Source organism: Heliangelus exortis, chromosome 28 (genome assembly GCF_036169615.1).
Source record: "Heliangelus exortis chromosome 28, bHelExo1.hap1, whole genome shotgun sequence".
Taxonomy (NCBI): domain Eukaryota; kingdom Metazoa; phylum Chordata; class Aves; order Apodiformes; family Trochilidae; genus Heliangelus; species Heliangelus exortis.
Window position 1 is genome coordinate 4,110,615 of NC_092449.1, and position 19,663 is coordinate 4,130,277.

A 19,663-nucleotide genomic window follows, 5' to 3' on the forward strand; every position below is an offset into this window, starting at 1 on the left:
AAAATTGGAGGAATTTTAAAATGTACACCAACCTAACAACTGCTTGGAACAGGAAGAGGAGGTGAAAGAGGATCCAGCTGAAGCTGCAAAGGAGAATTCATTGCACTGTAAATACCAGAGAGGAACACAGATGGGAGGCTGAGGTTTATAATTCTTTAAGTGCCACTATAAAAGTGTGCAGGCATTTGCTTTTAAATATTGTGACAAGCAGCTGAAGGGTGTAAAGTGGAGCTGTGCTTTTAGGCTGCACCAACTCTTCCAGTAAAACAAACACTAAACAGCAACAGGCTGTTGACTTCAAAACCCTAAAAAACCACCCCAAACACAGAGCCACACAAAAATATGATGACAAACAGCACTCCCCAGGGGGAGGATCTTTCCCCTCTCCTGCCAGATGGGTGAAATTCACCTCGTGCTGCCAGCAGAGGAAGCAAAAAATGTCTGGAGAAGGAGTCAGGAAGCAAGGTTAATGGTTTTGGTTGAAATGGGGATGTTTCTCCTGGGAAACTTTTGTATCTCAAAGCAACTTTGGAGGTTATTTCAATGTGCTTTCATGTTACACAAGTGCCCTACCTTCCAGAGGCTATCAAACAATTTGATACAGCCAATTAGGAAGAAAACTAATGAACCCTGGGAAGCAGGGGGCTCTGGATATAGCAGCAATTACTAGGCCAGAGCAGCACAGTGGAAGTCACCAAGGAAAAGTGCCTTTGTGTCACTTTAGGACATGGGCAAAACCTGAGAGTATCCAGAACTGCTTCCTACATTGGGGAAAGGTGCTGTGAGCACCCTGGCTGGGAGCAGAGAACTGCCAGGGATTCACCAAAAGTTCACAAAGGGGTTTGGAAACCAGAAGGCAAACAGCTCATTCACAGCCCTTGCTGCAGAAACAGCTTGAAAAGGGGTGGGGGGAAAAAGAATTAAAAAAACCCACTGGGCTGGGGAAGAGATGCAGACTTCCACACTTCTCTAAAAATTTGCCTCTTTAAGGAGCAAAGATTTGCTTTGGAGATGGAGAGTGGCCTAAGCATTTCCTCTTGGGAGCCTTAAGGCACAACGTTGCAATAAAACAACCTCTATTCCTTTTTTCCCACCATTTTTTTTTTGTTTTGTTTTTTGTTTTTTTTTGTTTTTTTTTTTTTTGTTTTGTTTTGTTTTGTTTTGTTTTGTTTTTTTGTTTTTTTTTGTTTTCTTCCCCAACTCCTGTTCTGAATGAAGCCTGCAGTTGCCTCTGACTCACAGCAAAGCTCCCCCCACCACCATTCCCCTCTCTGAGGTGACACCAAGAGCAAAAAGTAGGGCAGAGTGAGGCAGGAGGGACAGAGAGGGGACACTGCCTTGGGAAAGTGAGGCAAGAGGAAGTGGTGGCTGGGGAAAGCAGAGGCAGTCACAGGGTGCCAGGCAGCTCCTGAGACATTTGCTAATGAGCCTGCCACTCAATTAAGTCATTTCAGCTGCTCTGCAGGACCTGGGGCTGCAGCCCAGTGCTGTTTCTCAGCTGAGGAGGAGCAGCCTGGGCTGTCCCCACTGCCAGGGACACAGTGCCCTCTCTTGGAGACTCCTCAACCAACCCCCAGGAAGGATGCAGGAGCCCCAGGTGCTCCTGGCATCTCTTCCCAAAGAATTCCACCCCAGGAACAACAAATAATCTGCTCACACTGCCCTGCCTGACACATGGCCCCGAGGAAGGCACTGGGAGACTCTGGGAGGAGCAGCTCTGAAGGTAGGGTTCATTTTCACTCGTTTTTAGGTTTAACTCACAACCTGCAGCTACCTTTCTATCAGCCCACAAGAATTTAACCCTTTTCACCTGGGATTGGAGGGCAGAGAATGCTGGGCCTGTCCTGGGGAATATTTATAATATCTAAAGGGCAGTGAGACTGGGATGTGGTGACAGGGAAAGGATGGCACTGAGAGGGAGCACCCAGCCTGCAGCCAGCTGCTGATGCTCCTAAAAATCAGTGATCAGAGCCTTGGGAAGCTCTGGTGACCCTGGGTGCCCTCTGGGGCCAATCTGAGGCACTTCCCTTGGTCCAGGTGTCTCTAAGGGGGCTCTGAGCTTGCTGCCAGCACCCACACACTGCTCAGGACATCCCTGGCTTGGGGACTCAGGGACCCAAAGATGGGGCAGGAGAGGTGGCTCTGGGTGTGCATGAACATACCTGGTCAGAGAGGCTGACAACCCCTTCTGATGTGCTCTCTGGCTTGAAAGAGAGACAGATCTCCTAAAAAAAAAGGGAAATGGAGAGAGTTTTCAGCAATTAAAACGTTCCTGCAGGGAATGCTGCTACTCCCCACATCAGGCTTTGATCCAAGCAGCTGAAGCACCTCACACCTTTTTCCTTTTTATTTTTTTTTTTTTTTTTTCCTTCCATCTAATGAAGGCAGCCACAGAAGCCATCAGGCTCCAAAGACCCTTTTTACCCTGCCAGACACACACATTCTTTTCCTCTTTTCTCCCTGCTTGAAACCAGGCTGGACGTGGCTATTAGAGAGCTCTTTAAAGTCACCCAGGACGTGTCAGGAGGATATTAAGAGAACTCTTTTTAAAAAGTCACCCAGAACATATCAGGAGGATCCAAAAAGCTTGAAGCCAGCTTTGGGGAAGAGCCCTGAACCTGCAGCCAGTGCAGTTTCAGAGCTGAGTCTGAAGATGGCTCCATCAGCACAAGAGATGCCAACCACTCCTGCCTCCCTACCAAAAAAAAAAAAAAAAAAAAAAGAAAATAAAATAAACCAAACCATTGGGCACACAAAAGAAAGGAGAAACAACTCAGAATGCTTCGTCAGCCATCAATCACACTTTATTTGTCCCAGGCTGACAACAAGGATGCTGGGAAGGGATGGGAGCAGTCACATAGGTGCATGACAGATTTCTGAAGCTGTAAGACTGAGATACAGGAGCTACAACAAAAGAAACTGGAAGAAAAATAGCCTGAGCAAGTCAGGGAAGGCAAAAGAGAGAAAAGACTGACAAGGAGAGATGAAGAAAGGGAAGAGGAAGGCATTTCTGCAGCATTTCATTTTTTTTTGTTCCTCCCCACAAGGATCAAATTAAAAAGCCCACACACTGAAATTAAGTACAAGCTACAGGGGAGCTGGAAGCTCAGTCATTGAGAATCACTGCTGAGGTGAGGAAAATTGCTGCATTCTCTTCCTTTGTCAGGCAGCAGATAATGAAATCCACACGAGAAACTCTGGAATTTGGAGCCATCACCCAAGAAGCACAAGGAAAACTCTTAGGGATGGGTTTCCCAAGCTCTGGCTCCATTACCACCACTCAGCAGGGCACAAGAAGATCCCAAACCCTTTCCTTCATGTCCTATTCCCAGCCACAGCCCTCACAGAGCCAATCCTCAACAGTTGGGATTTTTTATTGGGGTTTTCTTTTAAATCACAGCTTAAAAACCAGACCTTGGGGCAGGCACATGCCCAGGCCCTGGTCACAGAGCTGTGATTTGCCCCAAAACCTTTCCTCAGGTTCCTTAAACAACATTTAAGTTCTGCCTTTGGAAACACCTCAGATAAAACCCTGGCTCTACCAACACCAGGCAAGGTTTGGGATCGATTTGAGGGTGAATCTCCTCCTCACCTTGCTGCTTGTGTCCAAAGCTCCAGCTGGGATTTTTGCCTTGAATCCAGGCACCCAGCTCAGCATTCCCAAGCATTTCCAAGCCCTGCAAAGCCCAGAGTCCCCTCCAGGGTTCAAAACCCTCTCCCTTGGAAGGGAAACACAAAATTCACACCAGGAAGAGTGTGAATTTCCCTTTTTTCTCCCCTTTTCAGGGGAGAAAGCCCCGAGGGGACAGGGAACAGGAAGGTTCCTATTTTTGGTGTTTTGGGTTTCCTTTGGGGTGTGACAGAACCCAAGCAGGTGAGCAGGGCTGGGGCTGCCAGGGGCCCCAGGGCTGCTGCTCAGCTTTGTTTTCATGGCAACAGCACTAAAGCAGATGCTGCAAGGGCAAGGAGCTGCAGAGCTCCTTTCTAGAGGGAACTGTTTCATGTCTAATCATTAACAGTAAAAAACACCCCAGATAAAAAGTCAGCTCAGCACCAGTGATGCATTTCAAGGCAGCAGAGTCCCTGCAGCCACCAGGAAGCAGGGGATGTTTTGCTTCTTCCTCCCCTGGCCCTGCTGTGTTTCCCCTGCAGAGGGGACAGCTTTGCAGGAAAGGACAGCAGTGAGAGGCAGGGAGGGGAATTTATTTGTTCTTTCCAACCTCTGCTCAGCCAAAACCTTGCCAGGACATTGGCTGAAGGCAGCTGGCACCCAGCACCACTGCTGAGCCTGAAAGGTGCCAACTTCAGCTGTGCCAAGGCAGGAAGGTGGGGAGGGCAAAGCCCCAGGAGCACCCCTAGGAGCCTGTTCTGGGGTGCAGCAGCACCCTGGGGAGCCCCATCAGAGCCTGGGATGGAAAGGGGGTTCTGTTAACCCAGGGATGTGGCACCTGCAGCATCCATCTCCTACCTGCAGCTTCTGAGCTGCTCCAGCTCTGTCCTGTCAGGCAGCCCTGGGCACCCCAGGACAACAGGGAAGATGTCAGGTTCTCTCAGCCTTCCAAAAAAAACCCCCCAGAAAATGAAATTACCATTCAGAAACCCGTTAAGATAGACATTGGCACCCATTAAGTCTCACCCCAGCCAGCACCAATCTCCACCAGCCCCCAGGCTGGAGCAGAGAGGGATTTGGTCCCTTCCCTAGGAATCCTACACTCCCTGGGCTAAAATCCAGGGAAAAGTATGGAAAGCAAAAGCCCTGAGCTGCTGAGCAGGCAGGAAGGTCCCAGATCCTGCACCCCAGGAGGAGTCTCCACCTCCAGCCCCATCCTGGGAAAGCCTCAAAGCAAAGAGAGCACAGGGAGGTTTGGTTCACAGAACCCATGGAACAGAACAGAACCAAGGCAGAGTGGTTTCAGTCGATGCAAATTGTTGTGGTTTTTCACCACCAGAGGTGTGTGGGCTCCAGGGAGAAAGCCAGAACCAGGAATGCCACCAGCAGCATCCCCACTGAACCTTTCCAGCACCTTTACCACCTCACCCTCTGCCAAAAAGCAACCCAACCCTGTTAAAACAGACTTAGACAGGTTGTGAACAAGTGGAAGTGTAAAAAAAAAATAATAAATAGGCTATGAAAAAGACAGCAGCACGTCAGCAGCCACAGCTGCCTTCACTTCCTGAGGCCAAACCATCTCTGTGTCCATCACACTGTGACCCCAGGCCTTGCCCCATCCTCCCCAAACCCCCGTGGCACAGCCCAGCTGAGCAAAACAACAAAAAAAAAATATTAAAAAAAGAAATAAATAGCAATGCTGTCAACACACAGCTTCACACCCTGGAATATTAAGAACAATTCCCTGGCATTCCAGGACAGCACCACAGAACAAAAGGTGTGTGTGCTGGTTCCCATTTGTGCCCCAGCCCCAGGCATGGGATTTCTGTATTTCCAGACCAACTGCTCAGACCCCTTAATGCTGGGCTTGGGAGCATCACTGGCAGGAGGCCTGCCTTAAAAATCATATTTAGAAAGGGATAGGAGAATCACACCTTGGCCTTTTTCAGCATCTTTGCCCAAAAGCTCTCCAAAGCTTCTTAAGCAGGAATAATTCAGCAAAGCTCATCTGGTGTTGGAAAAATAAGAAAAATCTCCACTGCTTCATTATAGTCACGTTGATGCTCCTAAAAAAATCAGGGATCAGAGCCTTGGGAAGCTCTGGAAACCTGTTGGCCCAGAGACAGGGACATCAGCACTTCCCTTGCCTTTGCTCCCCCAGGAATATCCCCCAGGAATATCCCCCAGGAATATCCCCCAGATGCTGCCCAGCAAAATCCCAGCAAAATCCCAAGCACTGGGATTAAGGAAGAGCCTCTCCACCTGCATCCTCCACCACGGAGCAGGAATGGTTCCCAACACCCAAAAGAGGAGCCCAGAGCTGAGAGCCAAGCTGAGCCCCAGTGTGGTTTCAACCCTCAGCTCTGGGTGTCCTCTCCTGGAGCAGAATTCCCAGTCTGGGTGGCAGGAACAAACCTGGGGAGCTGAGAGAAACAGAGAAAACAGAAAAAAAAGTCTTCCAAGCCCCCAGAAAGGCTGCTCCTAATGAGAGCTGTAGCCAGGCAAGCAAACCACTAATATTTATAGCTCTGGGTTAGAGCTGAGCCTCTGGTGCTGGAAAGGAACAAAAAAATGCAGGTCCAGGGAGAGGAACTTGCCAGCTCTTGGTGCAAGGGGGAAAGAGGTGAGGAATTGATCAGCTCTCCCTTACCAATCCATTCCTTTCTGGCACATTTCTGCAGCTTGGAAAGAGCACTCAGTGACGAGGCTGCCAGCGAGCTCTCTGCCCCCTGAATCCTTTCTTCTTCTTGTGCTCCTTCCCTCCAGCCCCAGGGAAATGCAGGCACCAGGGATCATCCTGCTCCTTAACTTCCCACCCAGCAGCTGGTTCCTTGCCTTTGGGATGCACTAAAAGGGAGGAATTTATCCTGGGAGGAAGAGAGAAGCAGCAAGGGCACTGTCAGCTTCCATCATCTGCTGCTCCTCTCGGCCCAAATTAAACACTCCAAGTGAAAATGGCTTTTTTTTTCCTTGGATATTCTCCCTGAAGTTTGATCCACATCACCAGGCAGGCCCCAGGCTTGGTATTTTTTAAGGGGTAAAAAGAAAACTGGTTTAAGGATTCTGGAATTTATCAGTGCCCAGTGCTCCCAGTAACTGGGAAGGGAAATACTCCTGGTTGGATGCAACCTGCAAGCAAGTTCCAGTATCAGCCAACACAAAGCAGGAAAAATACAGAAGATGTGGACAAAAACCTCTCAAATACTGTCACAGGATTAAGTGGAAAGCATCCAGGACCATCCTTCTTCCCACCCTGACATTCTGTTTTGTTTTTAATCAGCATAAGGCTCCAGGTTAAGCCAGCAGGTCCCTCATTTCTTGGGTTTGAAGGACAGGGAACTTACATTGCAAAACCATTCCCAGCAAGGCAGCAAGAGAAAGATGGAGAGGAACCCAGAGCCCTTTTGCAGTAATTAAAAAAAAACAAAAAAAAACCAAAAAAACCCCAAAAAAAAACCAAAACACTGCATTTGATTAATTTTTACCTTGTGTGCACTTAAAATTCAAGCAGCATTTGGACTTCTCAGCAGAACCCATCTGCCCAGCAGTCCCAAAAGTCCTGGGGTGAGCTCCCAGGAATCTGAACCCACAATTCCAGCCTGTCCCAGGCACATGGAAAAACACGAGGGAGAAATAAACATTTATTTATGGAGGGGGCAAAGCAGGGAGAGGGGCAGAGCTCTGCCAGAAGGAAACCCAGCTGCAGCAGGAGGCTTTTTGCTTTCTCAAAACCCCAGGCAAAGAGCAGAGGGGGAACTTTGAACCTGAAATGCCCAGGGAGGACTCACCGGGTTCCTCCCCAGGGTTAAAAATTCAGAAAGGTTCTGAACTTGACCCTTTCCAGCAGCTCTCACCCTCTGCCTGCCCAGAGCCCCACCCTGGGCCAGGCTCTGAACCCATTTCCTCCCCCATCACCACTTGGCTTTGTCTGGAGGCTCCAAACAAGATTTCCTGCCCTTCCACCAACCTTCCTGGAGTGCTCCTCACGGCCCCTCAGCCCGGGGGAGCAGCCCTGGGGGTCCCCAGGACACTTCTGCTGCAGACGGGCAACAAGGAGCAGCCAAACAACCTCTCCCAGCTTTTTATTTTTCCTGAAGAGAGTAGGAAGTGGTGACTTTCTCCAGCTTAAACCACAGCAACTTTTTTTCTTTTTTTTTCCCTTTCTTTTTTTTTTTTTTTCCTTTCTTTTTTTCCCCCCTTTCTTTTTTTCCCCTTTCTTTTTTTTTTTCCCTTTCTTTTTTTTCCCCCTTTTTTTTTTTCCCCTTTCTTTTTTTTTTTCCCTTTCTTTTTTTTCCCCCCTTTTTTTTTTCCCTTTCTTTTTTTTTTCCCTTTCTTTTTTTTCCCCTTTTTTTTTCCTTTTTTTCCCTTTCTTTTTTCCTTTTTTTCCCCCTCTTTTTTCTTTTTTCCCTTTCTTTTTTTTTTCCCCTTTTTTCCCCCCTTTCTTTTTTTTTCCCCTTTCTTTTTTTTCCTTTTTTTCCCTTTCTTTTTTCCTTTTTTTCCCCTCTTTTTTCTTTTTTTCCCTTTCTTTTTTTTTCCCCTTTCTTTTTTTTTTCCCTTTTTTTCCCCCCTTTCTTTTTTTTTCCCCTTTCTTTTTTTTTTCCTTTTTTCCCCCTCTTTTTTTTTCCCCTTTCTTTTTTTTTTCCTTTTTTCCCCCTCTTTTTTTTTCCCCTTTCTTTTTTTTTTCCTTTTTTCCCCCTTTCTTTTTTTTTCCCCTTTCTTTTTTTTTTCCTTTTTTCCCCTTTTTTCCTTTTTTCCCCTTTTTTTTCTTTTTTTCCCTTTCTTTTTTTTCCCCTCTTTTTTTTTTCCCTCTTTTTTTTTCCCCTTTCTTCTTTTTTTTTCCTTTTTTTCCCTTTCTTTTTTCCTTTTTTTCCCCCCCTCTTTTTTCTTTTTTTCCCTTTCTTTTTTTTTCCTTTTTTTCCCCCTTTCTTTTTTTTTCCCCTTTCTTTTTTTTTTTTCCTTTTTTTCCCCCTTTCTTTTTTTTTCCCCTTTCTTTTTTTTTTTTCCTTTTTTTCCCCCTTTCTTTTTTTTTCCCCTTTCTTTTTTTTTTTCCTTTTTTTCCCCCTTTCTTTTTTTTTCCCCTTTCTTTTTTTTTTTCCTTTTTTTCCCCCTTTCTTTTTTTTCCCCTTTCTTTTTTTTTTCCCTTTCTTTTTTTTTCCCCTTTCTTTTTTTTTCCTTTTTTTCCCTTTCTTTTTTCCTTTTTTTCCCCCCCTCTTTTTTCTTTTTTTTCCCTTTCTTTTTTTCCCCTTTTTTCCCCCTTTCTTTTTTTTTCCCCTTTCTTTTTTTTTTCCTTTTTTTCCCCCCTTTCTTTTTTTTTCCCCTTTCTTTTTTTTTTCCTTTTTTTCCCTCTTTTTTTCCTTTTTCCCCTTTTTTTCTTTTTTTCCCTTTCTTTTTTTTCCCCTTTCTTTTTTTTCTTTTTTTCCCTTTTCTTTTTTTCCCTTTTTTTCCTTTTTTTTCCCTTTTCTTCTTTTTTCCTTTTTCCTTTTTTTTCCCCTTTCTTTTTTTCTCTTTTTTTTTTCCCTTTTTTTTTTCCCTTTTTTTTTTCCCTTTTTTTTTTCCTTTTTTTTTTTTCTTTTTCTTTATTTTTTTTTTCCTTTTTTTTCCCTTTTCTTCTTTTTTCCTTTTTCCTTTTTTTTCCCCTTTCTTTTTTCCCTTTCTTTTTTCCCTCTTTTTTTCCCTTTCTTTTTTTTTTCTTTTTTTTTTTTTCCCCTCCGTGCAGCAGCCAGGAGCTGCACACAATACATCTCCCCTGGTGCTTGACAACCCTCTGCTATTTTGGGAATGCTCATCTGCAGGTGGAATTGGATTTATGTTCCCATGACTGACAACACAACTCCCTGACTCTGCTCCATCCCGGGCCCGCTGGCAGCTGCTGCTATTTTCAGCTCCCTGCCTCTCCTGCCCAGCAGCATTATCCCTAAAGGTGAGAACTATTTCCAGATAACACCCTAACAGCACTTTTCACACTTAAAAAAAAAAAAAAAAAAAAAAAAAAAAAAAACAAAAAAACAAAAAAACAAAAAAAAAACAAAAAAAAAACAAATCACGGATTTTTCAAGAAGTTTTGCAAGAAGGTGAAGATCCCTCCCTAGGGAGGTCAGGCCAAGCATTAACAGGTTTAATTTATTTATCCATAAGCCATGGAGTGGTTGTGGCTATTAAAAAAAATGACATTAGAGTTGTCCTGGAGCCCACTGGAAAGGGGAAAATTGCCTGAGCTGGGCTGTCAGAGAAACTCCTCAGCCACAAGTAGAGAAACATCAATTTCCTCTGTCCTGACCCAAACTTCTGACAACACCACAACCCTTCAGATGTCAAAACTGGGCTGGAATCGCCCCCAGAGATTTCCAGAGATTTCCAGAGATATCCAGAGATATCCAGAGGGCAGAAAGAAAGAGAAAAATGGGATGGATCCCTAAGCCACGACGTGTGTGCTCCCAGCAAAAATGTTGAATTTTGGGCACACAGCTCTGGGTTGCACCACGAGACAGAGGAGGTTGTAAGGAACTCAAAGAGTTAACCCAGCCTCAACCCAGATCCCCAGAAAGAAAAGCTGAGGGTGGGATAATGAGGCAGGGAACATTAACCACCTAATTAGCAGTCAGGGAAAGGAGGATTCTCTGATCAGGCAGCAGCACTGACTCCTCCAAGCTTCATCCTGCCCCCTGCAAGCACCAGGGCTCAGCTGGAGCTGCTCTGGGTGGCTCAGCCCAAGGTCCCCAGCACCCAGAGCCTCTAATTTTTGCTGGAAGATGAGAGGTTTGAGCTGGACCATGGGCCAGGGGGTCAAAATCAGAGCAGCTCAGCCTTTTCCCTGCCCCTCTCCCAGTGTCATGAAACCACCAAAGCTCCATCAGGTCAGCAGCTGTCTCAGCCCCCAGAAGCTGGTGTCTTCCCCCCATCCCTGGGATGAACAAGGCCCAGAGAAAATTAAATTCCAGTCAAGCTGGTCCCCAGCTGCAGACAATTTTTGCACTAACACTCTGGAGCAAGCCCTCCCTTGTCCTCCTGGAGCTGAACTGCTTGTGAACCCCACAGGGCTGGGAGAAAATCATTCCTTTTCCAGAGCCAGAGGCTACCCTTCCAAAGGAGGTGTGCCCCATGACTAAGAGCTGGCAGCACACCAGTTCCTCCTGCATTGCTATGCTGGGAGCACAGAGCTGCCACTTCCAGCACCTCCTCCTGGAGCCATGTGAAATCCTGGTTCCCAACGTCCCCCCCCTTTAAAAATCCTGCATGCAGAGGGCATCTGCAGCTTTCCCAGGTGCCCCAGGAGGTCAGAGAGTCCTCAAAGCTGATGCTCCAAGACTGGCAAGTTCCTCCAAGGGCCCAGAGGAGCCCTGGGCAGTGACAGATCACAGAATCATGGAATGGGCTGGGTTGGAAGGGACCTCAGAGCTCCTCAAGTCCAACCCTTGCTCCACTCCCCCCGTGGTTCCCAGCCCATGGCACTGAGTGCCACATCCAGGCTCTCCTTAAATATCTCCAGGGATGGAGAATCCACCCCTTCCCTGGGCAGCCCATTCCAATGGCTGAGCACCCTCTCCAGAAAGAAATTCTTTCTCATGTCCAACCTAAACCTCCCCTGGCACAACTTGAGACCTCTTGTGCCCTCTTGTCTTGCTGAGAGTTGCCTGGGCTTGCTCTGACACAGGCTCCAGCTCCCTGGCTTCTCCTTCTCCTGGCCACCAGACCAAGGGGATCATAGAATCCTAGAATCACAGAATGGGCTGGGTTGGAAGGGACCTCTGGGCTCATCGAGTCCAACCCTTGCTCCACTCCCCCCGTGGTTCCCAGCCCATGGCACTGAGTGCCACATCCAGGCTCTTTTGAAATATCTCCAGGGATGGAGAATCCACCCCTTCCCTGGGCAGCCCATTCCAATGCCTGAGCACCCTCTCCCTAAAGAAATTCTTTCTCATGTCCAACCTAAACCTCCCCTGGCACAACTTGAGACCTCTTGTGCCCTCTTGTCTTGCTGAGAGTTGCCTGGGAAAAGAGCCCAACCCCCCCCTGGCTCCAACCTCCTTTCAGGGAGTTGGAGAGAGTGATGAGGTCTCCCCTGAGCCTCCTCTTCTCCAGCCTCAACACCCCCAGCTCCCTCAGCCTCTCCTCACAGGATCTGTAATGCAAGATGGGTTTGGCACTGCCCCTCTGCAGGGAAAAGCACCCCAGGGCTTGCTGCTTTTCCCTGGGCAGCAGGCACAGGGTGGGATTCACACACACAACAGGCTGGGGACTCAGGAAAATGGAACTGGAGAAACCCACCCCTTGCTCCTGCAGCTCCTCTGGGATTCCCTCAGCTGGCTTCTCAACCCAGGGAGCAGGGATTCACCCACTGGAGCAGGGAATAGAGAGTTCAGCCTGGGGATGCTCCTTCAGATGGAGTTCCAGGAGCTCAGCTGAGAGAGAGAGGCTGCAGGAGCAACTTGGGAGAGCAAGAGATACCAAGAAAGCAAGGAAATGGGGCTTAGGGATCCCCTGAGCACAGGAAGAGGGATTAAAAACCATCAGCACTTCATTCTGAGCTTCCACAGTTTTGTCTCCAGACCTTCCCCAGTCCCACCTGCTCTCACTGCTAGGTACTCCTTGGTTTTCTACATTCTTCTCATCCTCCCTTCCTTTCCCAAACCACCCCCCCCTATGATTTACTGAATATTTATTTCCTCTTCCCTCATCCACCCTTCAAGCAGCCAAGGCCCTGCTGGTTCCAGGAGCCGTGCTGCACTTCCATTCCCCACTTTCACCACCTGCCTTGCACAAACTCATTTTCTACCCTCCCAGAGGACCAACCCCCACTTCTGCTTTGGGATTTATCAGGCAGCACCTCAGCACATGGGGTCAGATCCCTGCCACGGGGTCCGGCCCCGCAGGGGATGCAGCGAGGGGAGGGATGGGATTGAAGGGGGAATTAAGTGCAATGAAACCCCCCTGCCAGCAGCACAGCACAGGCTTCCCATCAGGTGCCACCACCAGTGCTCCTGACACTCGTGTGCCACAGGAAAAATGGTTTCCCAACATCCTCCTGCCCGAGACAGGAGTGGGATGCTCCTGGAAAACGAGCGTCCCCTGACACCGATGTCACTGCAGAGCTAGAAGGAAAAAGGTCAGGTTTCTGAGCCTGTCTTTTAAGAAAGGGAAAAAAAGAGGATCTCAGGTCTATTTCTTTTTTTTCTTCTAAGAGAAAAGTCCCACAGGAACACTAAATTCACAGCAATGGTGCTGGGGAACTGCACCATAACTCACAGCGAGTGACTGAAAGCGAAGCCACAGCACCCCGGGATTTATAAACACAGCTCCTCTGCCAGCAAGAGGGGAAAAATAACTTTTTTAAATTTCACTTAGACTGGAGGAAATGAGAATAACCATGGCTACAGCAGGAATAGCCTCCTAAAAGCAGTTTCTGCAGGACATCTACAGAGAAACTCTCGTGTGAACTGCAGGAGAAGACTCCGAGGACAAAGCTGCAAAGAGTTAAAACACAGAAATATTCAGATGGTGCCTCTAAGAGCAGATGAGACAGAGAGGGACAAACAACCTTCAGGGCTTCCCCTCTCCTCAACTATTCTATATATTTTTAAATATTTTTTTTCTGAAGGGGATAACTCAGGGGAAAAAAAAAAAAATAAAAAAAAGCTTTTGGAGAAGAGGCTCTGAATGTCACCTCCCTTGGTGGCTGCTCCCGAGCCAGGAGGGGAGGTGTCAGGAGGAGGAGGAGGATCCATCCAGACCCCATTTTGCTACTCAAACATTCCCGTTAGGAGTGAGATCCCTGGAAAATGACTCTCAGAGGGGCTGCAGGAGTTACTGATGTTTCCTGTGAAAAGTCCGTGAAAAAAAAAAAAAAATCTCTATAACTGCACATTCAGAAGCATTTCCAACACTGGAACACTTCAAAACTTTTCCTTGTCTGTTAGAAGGCAGAAAAAACACACAAAAAACTAGAAAAAAAGCATAACTCTTAACTAAATTTCCTGTTTTGTGTCTCAGCATTAACAGTGTGCCTGAATTTCCTCCTCTTTTTTTTTTTTTTTTTTTTTTTTCTTTTCTACCATCACAGCCAATCCCTACCCACCCATTTAACAAAAAACCTCACCCAAACCTACTGGAGATTCCAGGCATGTTCCAGTTTGAAATATCAGCTGAATTCAGAAACCATTCCCAGCAAAACCCCAGCTCCTACTCCCCTCCAACCAAAGATTAAAACCCAGCCCTGCTCCTCTCACCCCACAGCCCTCACTTGCCCTGCCTGGGGATCCCCAGATGCAGCTTCCCCCAACTTGCTGCCACTTTTTGTTGGTTTTTTTTTAATTAATTCTTGGCTTTTCAGGTACTTTGTAGGAGCAGCAGGAAGGCTGAAAGCAGCCAGGGCAAACTGCACAACCCAAAGGACATTTTCAAGTCTTTAGGGCTTGGCCAGAGAGAAAATTTACACCCCAGGAACTGGAGAGGGTTGGGAGGGCCTTTCAGAAATGGTGTTTAAACTGCAAACTGGGCTGCACAATACTCTGTTTGTGCTGGTCTCTTAATAAAGGGCCTTTTAGCAGAAGGAGGCAGGAGAGAGCAGAAAACAGGGAACTCTCACAAGGGGACAGCAGCAAAGTCAGCGTGGCTGGAGCAGGGTTGTCCCCATCCCAAGGCCACTGCCAGCTGGTCCCCAAAAAGCAAGGGTTGCCCCTTCCAAGTTCCAGCCATTTATCTGGAATCTCAGTGGGCAAATCCAAGGGAAATTAGTTTTTTAAGGAAAGCCCTCTCCACCTCTGGTGGTTTGGCCCCAGTGCAGTGAGGGTCAGAGCAGCCCCTGGGAGGGAACTGGATTTATTGGGTTTTTTTTTTAGTTTTCTTCCCAGCCCAGGTGGATTTCTTCTGACATCAGGATAGGAACCCCCCAGGTCCCCACATCCCAGCATCTGGCAAGAGGTGAGAGGAGCTGAGGGACACTCACACTGCCCCAAGGACTCAGAGATGCTGCAGCTGGGAAATCCTGAAAGGTTCCTGTGGCTGAACTGATTCAGCCCCTTGAGTTCTGAGCAATGACACAGAGCTTCCCACCTCAGACCCACATCTTTCCATTCCTCTGACTCCTCAGAACCTTGGGGTGACCAGGACTTTCCTGCCAGCACCAACACCTCAACCCATTCCCCCTGCCAGCCTGGGAGAGATCCAACATTTTACATCCCCCTTTTTCCTCTTGCTTTGCCCTCCCCTGGGACAGAAACCCCAGCTCAGAGCCTCCCTGGAGCCTACAAACCCAACAAGACCAAACTCTCTGAGCTTTCCAGCCCCACCTTCCCAACCAGGAGGCCAAGAAGGTGCTTTCTGTAAGGGACAGAGGGAGGTGGGGACCTCAGGGTGTAAAGAAAAACTTCCAGGGGGTGGAGGAGAGGCTGTTCCAAACCCTACAGAACACAGAACCCTTCTCAGGGCAAGAACCACTCCAGGAGGTGGATTGGGGCAGTTCCCAGCAGGGCAGGAGGGAGGGCCCAGCTCTTATCTCCAGTTCACAGATAAGGAAACGAGGCAGGAAGGCAGAAGTTGGGTTGGCCACAGGGGAAGTGTGATGAGCAGAGGATAAACCAGTCCCAGGCTCCTCTGCCAGCCACTGGATTATCCCTCTGGCCTCTCTGAAGCCAGAGAAGTCACTCCAGGGATGAGCTGCCATTCCCCTGCCTTCCAAGAGGGATAAATTGCTTCCCAAGATCAACCACTGGGCCACCAAAAATTTGCATTCCCTGAAGCAGCAGCAGCTAAATGCTACTTCCAGGGGATAAGATGGAGCCAGAAGGAAAACTGGGAGGTACAGGGGACGTGCCTCCTGTGCAAATCAGGAGAACCCACAACAATGCTCCAGCCACACAAAAGAACCATTTCCATTTGTTTCACAGCTACAGATGGCAGAAGAAAAACCTCTCAGACAATAAGCTCTATTTAAACATATTGATCCAGCTTTTTTTTTTGGTCTTTTTTTCAGTGCACTTTCCCTCCCCATACTGCCCATAACCAGATGATGATAAATGGTGCCACAGCATCCCAGAGCTGCCTTGGAACCCTACCCAGCACCTCCTCTGCCTGCACACCATGGGATGGCCCAAAAGCAAAAAAAAAAAAAAAAAACACCCAAGGGCTGAAGCTCTGAGTTGAGCCTGAGCAGCCAGAAGGCTCTGAAAAGCAGCACGTGAAGGCAACCAAGCAATTACCTTAAAGGCCTCAAGTTTACTGACAGACTGAGGCTACAGATCAAGTTACTCACTTGTGTGGTCTACCACAAGGCAGCTTTTCTCCAGGTAGTAATCACCACAGTTGTACTCCACTTGGGTCAGTGTTACAAGAAGCTCACAGCTAAAAACAAACCTGGAGGTTGTCGGTTTTCCCCCTCCAAAAAAAAAAAAAAAAAATATCACCCCGAACCCATTAAAGATAATTCAGCACCTCAGAGCCACAAAAACTTCTTGCCTGGTTTCCCAGCAGGGAGAGGACAAATCTGAGAGCAGCACAGGGCTCTGCCACAGCCCAGTTGGGTTTTATTTGAGGCCACACCTGATGGCCCAGGATGGAGAAATCTCCCATCCACCTGCTCCAGCAGAGCTGAAAAAGGCAGGAGGGATGAGGTACCCAGCACCAGGACACCTTCCAATCCCCACTTCCCTCCCTTCACCTCCTAAAGGGCACCCACCACTCTCTGGCTTTTCATTCCACGTTTTCCATTTGGAAAGGAGCAGAAGAAGGAGATGGATTTCTCCCTTTGTCTGCAGCACCCACTTACCTGCTCTGCTCCACCTCAACAACACAGAAAACCCAGAAAACTCCTTTATCTAAGCCACGGATCTTCCTGATGCCTCCCAGAACGGGCACCATCCCCATCCCACAACTCCTCCAGGCACCTTCCCCTTCTCTCCACAACCTCCCAAGCCCAGAAAAAACCCCACAGGGAGCTGATCTGCCCTTCTGAGGAGCTGCCCAACCCCACAGGAGGGTCTGGACCCCTTCCCCATGAACCCCCTCAACTTCCAGTGCTCGACTCCTCTCTCGACTTCCACTTGCCCTCCAACTTCCCTTGACTCCTCTCCCCCCCCCAGCTCACCCCAAGACCCCAGACCCCCCTTCATACCCACCCCAACCCCCCCCAGGTCACCCCTTCCCCAGGCAGGGAGCCCCCAGCCCCATTCTCACCCCCTCCTTCATCCCTCTGCTCCAGCACCCCCAGGGGCCTCCAAGCCCCCCAAAACCCCTTAACCCCCCCCCCAGCTCAGCCCCTGCCCCCAGCCCCCCCAGGGTCTCCCCTTCTCCCCTCACCCCTCTCCCCTCAGCCCCCCAACCCCAGGACCCCCCAAAACCCCCTCGAGCCCCCCCTGAGCCCCCCCTTGCTCTGCCCCCCCCCAAGAGACCCCTCAGGACCCCCCCCCTTTTCCCCACCTTACCCCCCCCTCCCTTCCCTCCTTTTCCCCCCCTCTTTTCCCCACCCTTCCCGGACTCCCCTCTCCGAACCCCCCCGAGGTTCCGCCGCACCGGGCCGCGAAGGAGCCCCAGAGCAGGGCCGGACCGGGCCGGACCGAACCGGCAGCTCCTCTCAGGCCTTCAGTTTGCCCCTCCCGTCCCCACCAGCTCTCCGGAGGCCTCTTCCTCCCCCCCCTTCCCTTCCCTCCCCAGCCCCGCTCCCGCTGCCGGGCGGTTCCTCACCGGTCTCGGCGGGGCCGGGGCACCGAGGGGCGGAGGAGCCGGAGCCGCCGCCTCAGCCACCAGCGCCACCGCGCAACGCAACTTGGCTGCCCAGCCCCGGCCGGGCAAGGGGAGGGCAGGCCCCGCCCACCCCCGCCTGACTGACAGCGCCTCCAGCCAATAGGAGCCGGCGCCTCGGGGAGAAGAGGGGGGCGGGGCGCGGCAGGCAGGTTCGGTTGTGAGCGGCGGGGAAAGAGGCGGCGCCCGGCTGAGGAGCGGCGGGGGTGGCGGCCAATCAGCGCTGGGGGGCGGGGAAAGGAGGCGGTCGTATGTAAAATAGGTCATTAATATTAATGAGATGGGAGCCCCGTGGGGGGGGCGTGATGCCGCCCGCACGTGGCGCCCCGGGCGGCAGGGGAACGGACCCCCCCCCCCCCCGGACACCCTTAGGACCCCTGGAACCCCCCATCCCCCCAGCATCCTCTGGACCCCCTGGGAACCCCCAGGACCCCTCAATCTCCTCAGCATCCCCTGGACCCCCTTAGAACCCCCTGGACCCTCCCATCCCCCCAGGATCCCCTGGACCCCCTTGGAGCCCCCAGGACCCCCCAGGATCCTCCCAGCATCCCCTGGACCCCCTTAGAGCCCCTAGGCCTCCCCATCCCCCCAGCATCCCCTGGACTCCCCCATTCCCCAGGATTTTCTGGACCTCCTTGGTCCCCCCAGAGTCTCTTGGGTCCCCCGTCCATTCCCCCCCACCAGGACCCTGGGTGCAGCTGGGCCGCACCCCCACTGGACCCGGGGCACCCCCCAAATCCGGGGGAGGGGACACACGAAGGGAGGAGACGATGCTTCACAGCTCCCCCCCCCCCAGCCGTGGTGTTACCCCCTCTGCGACCCTCCTGGGGGGCACCCCGAGCCCCCCAGCATGGGACAAGAGGCTCATCTCCCCCGACCCCCCCGGGGAACCGAAATCCCGAGCACGGGGGGAAATCCCGGGGAGATGAAGCAGCCTCGGGATGGAGGAATCGTCCCGGCCCGAATCGAGGCTTTGATTCCCCCCAGGCCCCGGGGCCGGTGGTTCCTGGCTCCCGGTGTCCCCCAGGGGGGTGCCCATGTTGGGGACAGAGCCCCATCCCTGGGGCAGGCGGGGGAAGCTGCAGCCCTCGCTCTCCACCAGTTCTTCCCAGCGCATCCCAGTGCCGCATCAGCGCGCAGCCAGACGGCACCAGTAAGCACCGGTTGCAATCCCAGCGAAACAAGCTGGAGAAAGGCCACGGTGGGGCTGTTCCCCTCCCAGGGGACCCCCGACCCCACTGCGGGGCCCACGGCAGCCCCGGGGTTGGGGGGCACCCCAGTAACCCCCTGCTTCCCCCCCATCCCCTTGGCTCCCATGTGCCCCCCCCACCCACCCCAGGGGCTCCTAAACTGCTTTGGGGGCACACGGGGGGATCCCCCCCGGCTTTGGGACGGTGCCTCGAAGGCCCCCTGAGAGCAGGCGGTGGGGACAGAAGGGACAATGTCCTGCGCTGCCAGCGGCTCCCAGCGCGGGGCAGGGTGCCAGGACCTGCTTTGGTCCCAAATTCTGAATTTGAGCCTTTTCCAGCCGGCGGCTCCTCCTCGGCTTGGGGGGGGAGCGGTGGAAGGGGCTGCACCGCCTTTCCTCCTGCTAATTACCGTCCGCTAATTAGCGGATGCTTTAAAGCCTGGACCGGGGGGAGGGGTGGGGGGGCTGTGGGGAGCGTTCAGCCCCATCCTGACCCCCTGGACCCGGCTGAGGGTTTCGGGGAGCTCAGGGTACCCCCCAGCCTGGGTGCTGGGTGCCCGGTTTGGGCACGGGGACTGCAGCGCCCACCCAAACCCTCCTGGAACAAGAATCACCTGAGGGGCACCCCACGGGACACCCCACGGGACACCCCACGGGACACCCCACGCTGCAGCAGGACCGCGGTCCCCAGGCTGCTGGACTGAGGGTCGTGGCTGCCCCCAGCCCACGGGAGGGACATGGGGACAGGAGTGGGTTCCATGGCCGGTGCCAGGGAGCTGTGACATCCCCGTGGAGCTGTGAGGGTCCGAACGGAGCCCTGAGCATCCCCACGGACCTGTGAGCATCCTGGCAGGGCTGTGACTGTCCCCACGGACCCATGGCCACCGCCACGGAGATGCAGCCATCCCCGCAGAGCTGTGACCATCCGTGGGAGCCCTGCCTGTCCCCAGAGGCGTGTGGCTGTCGCGGAAGGGCCGTGGCCATCCCTGCAGACCACCCCGCGGAGCTGTCACCATCCCAAGGAGCCCTGACGTCCCCAAGGAGCCCTGACGTCCCCAAGGGCCCGGGGCTGTCCCTGCAGAGCTCTGACCACCCCACGATGTCCCCACGGAGCCGCGATGTCCCCAAGGAAC

At 51.4% G+C, this 19,663-nt stretch overlaps 1 protein-coding gene and 1 long non-coding RNA gene across 3 annotated transcripts in view; one reads left to right on the top strand and one right to left on the bottom strand.

Annotated features, from left to right (window-relative positions):
* Window positions 1-17,405, bottom strand: part of GNG7 (G protein subunit gamma 7) — a 64,825-nt gene extending 47,420 nt beyond the window's left edge. For both annotated transcript variants that reach the window (XM_071728017.1, XM_071728019.1), the window contains exons 1-2: window positions 17,285-17,405; window positions 2,163-2,225 (exon numbers count right to left, since the gene is read on the bottom strand). The gene's annotated coding sequence lies outside the window, so the exon portion shown is untranslated. The remainder of the gene's footprint in view (window positions 1-2,162; window positions 2,226-17,284) is intronic.
* LOC139788264 (uncharacterized) lies at window positions 1,246-16,028 on the top strand. The gene is made up of 3 exons (XR_011722816.1): window positions 1,246-1,723; window positions 9,327-9,530; window positions 15,579-16,028. It is a non-coding gene; the product is annotated as an uncharacterized lncRNA (long non-coding RNA).
* Window positions 17,406-19,663: the final 2,258 nt, after the last annotated feature.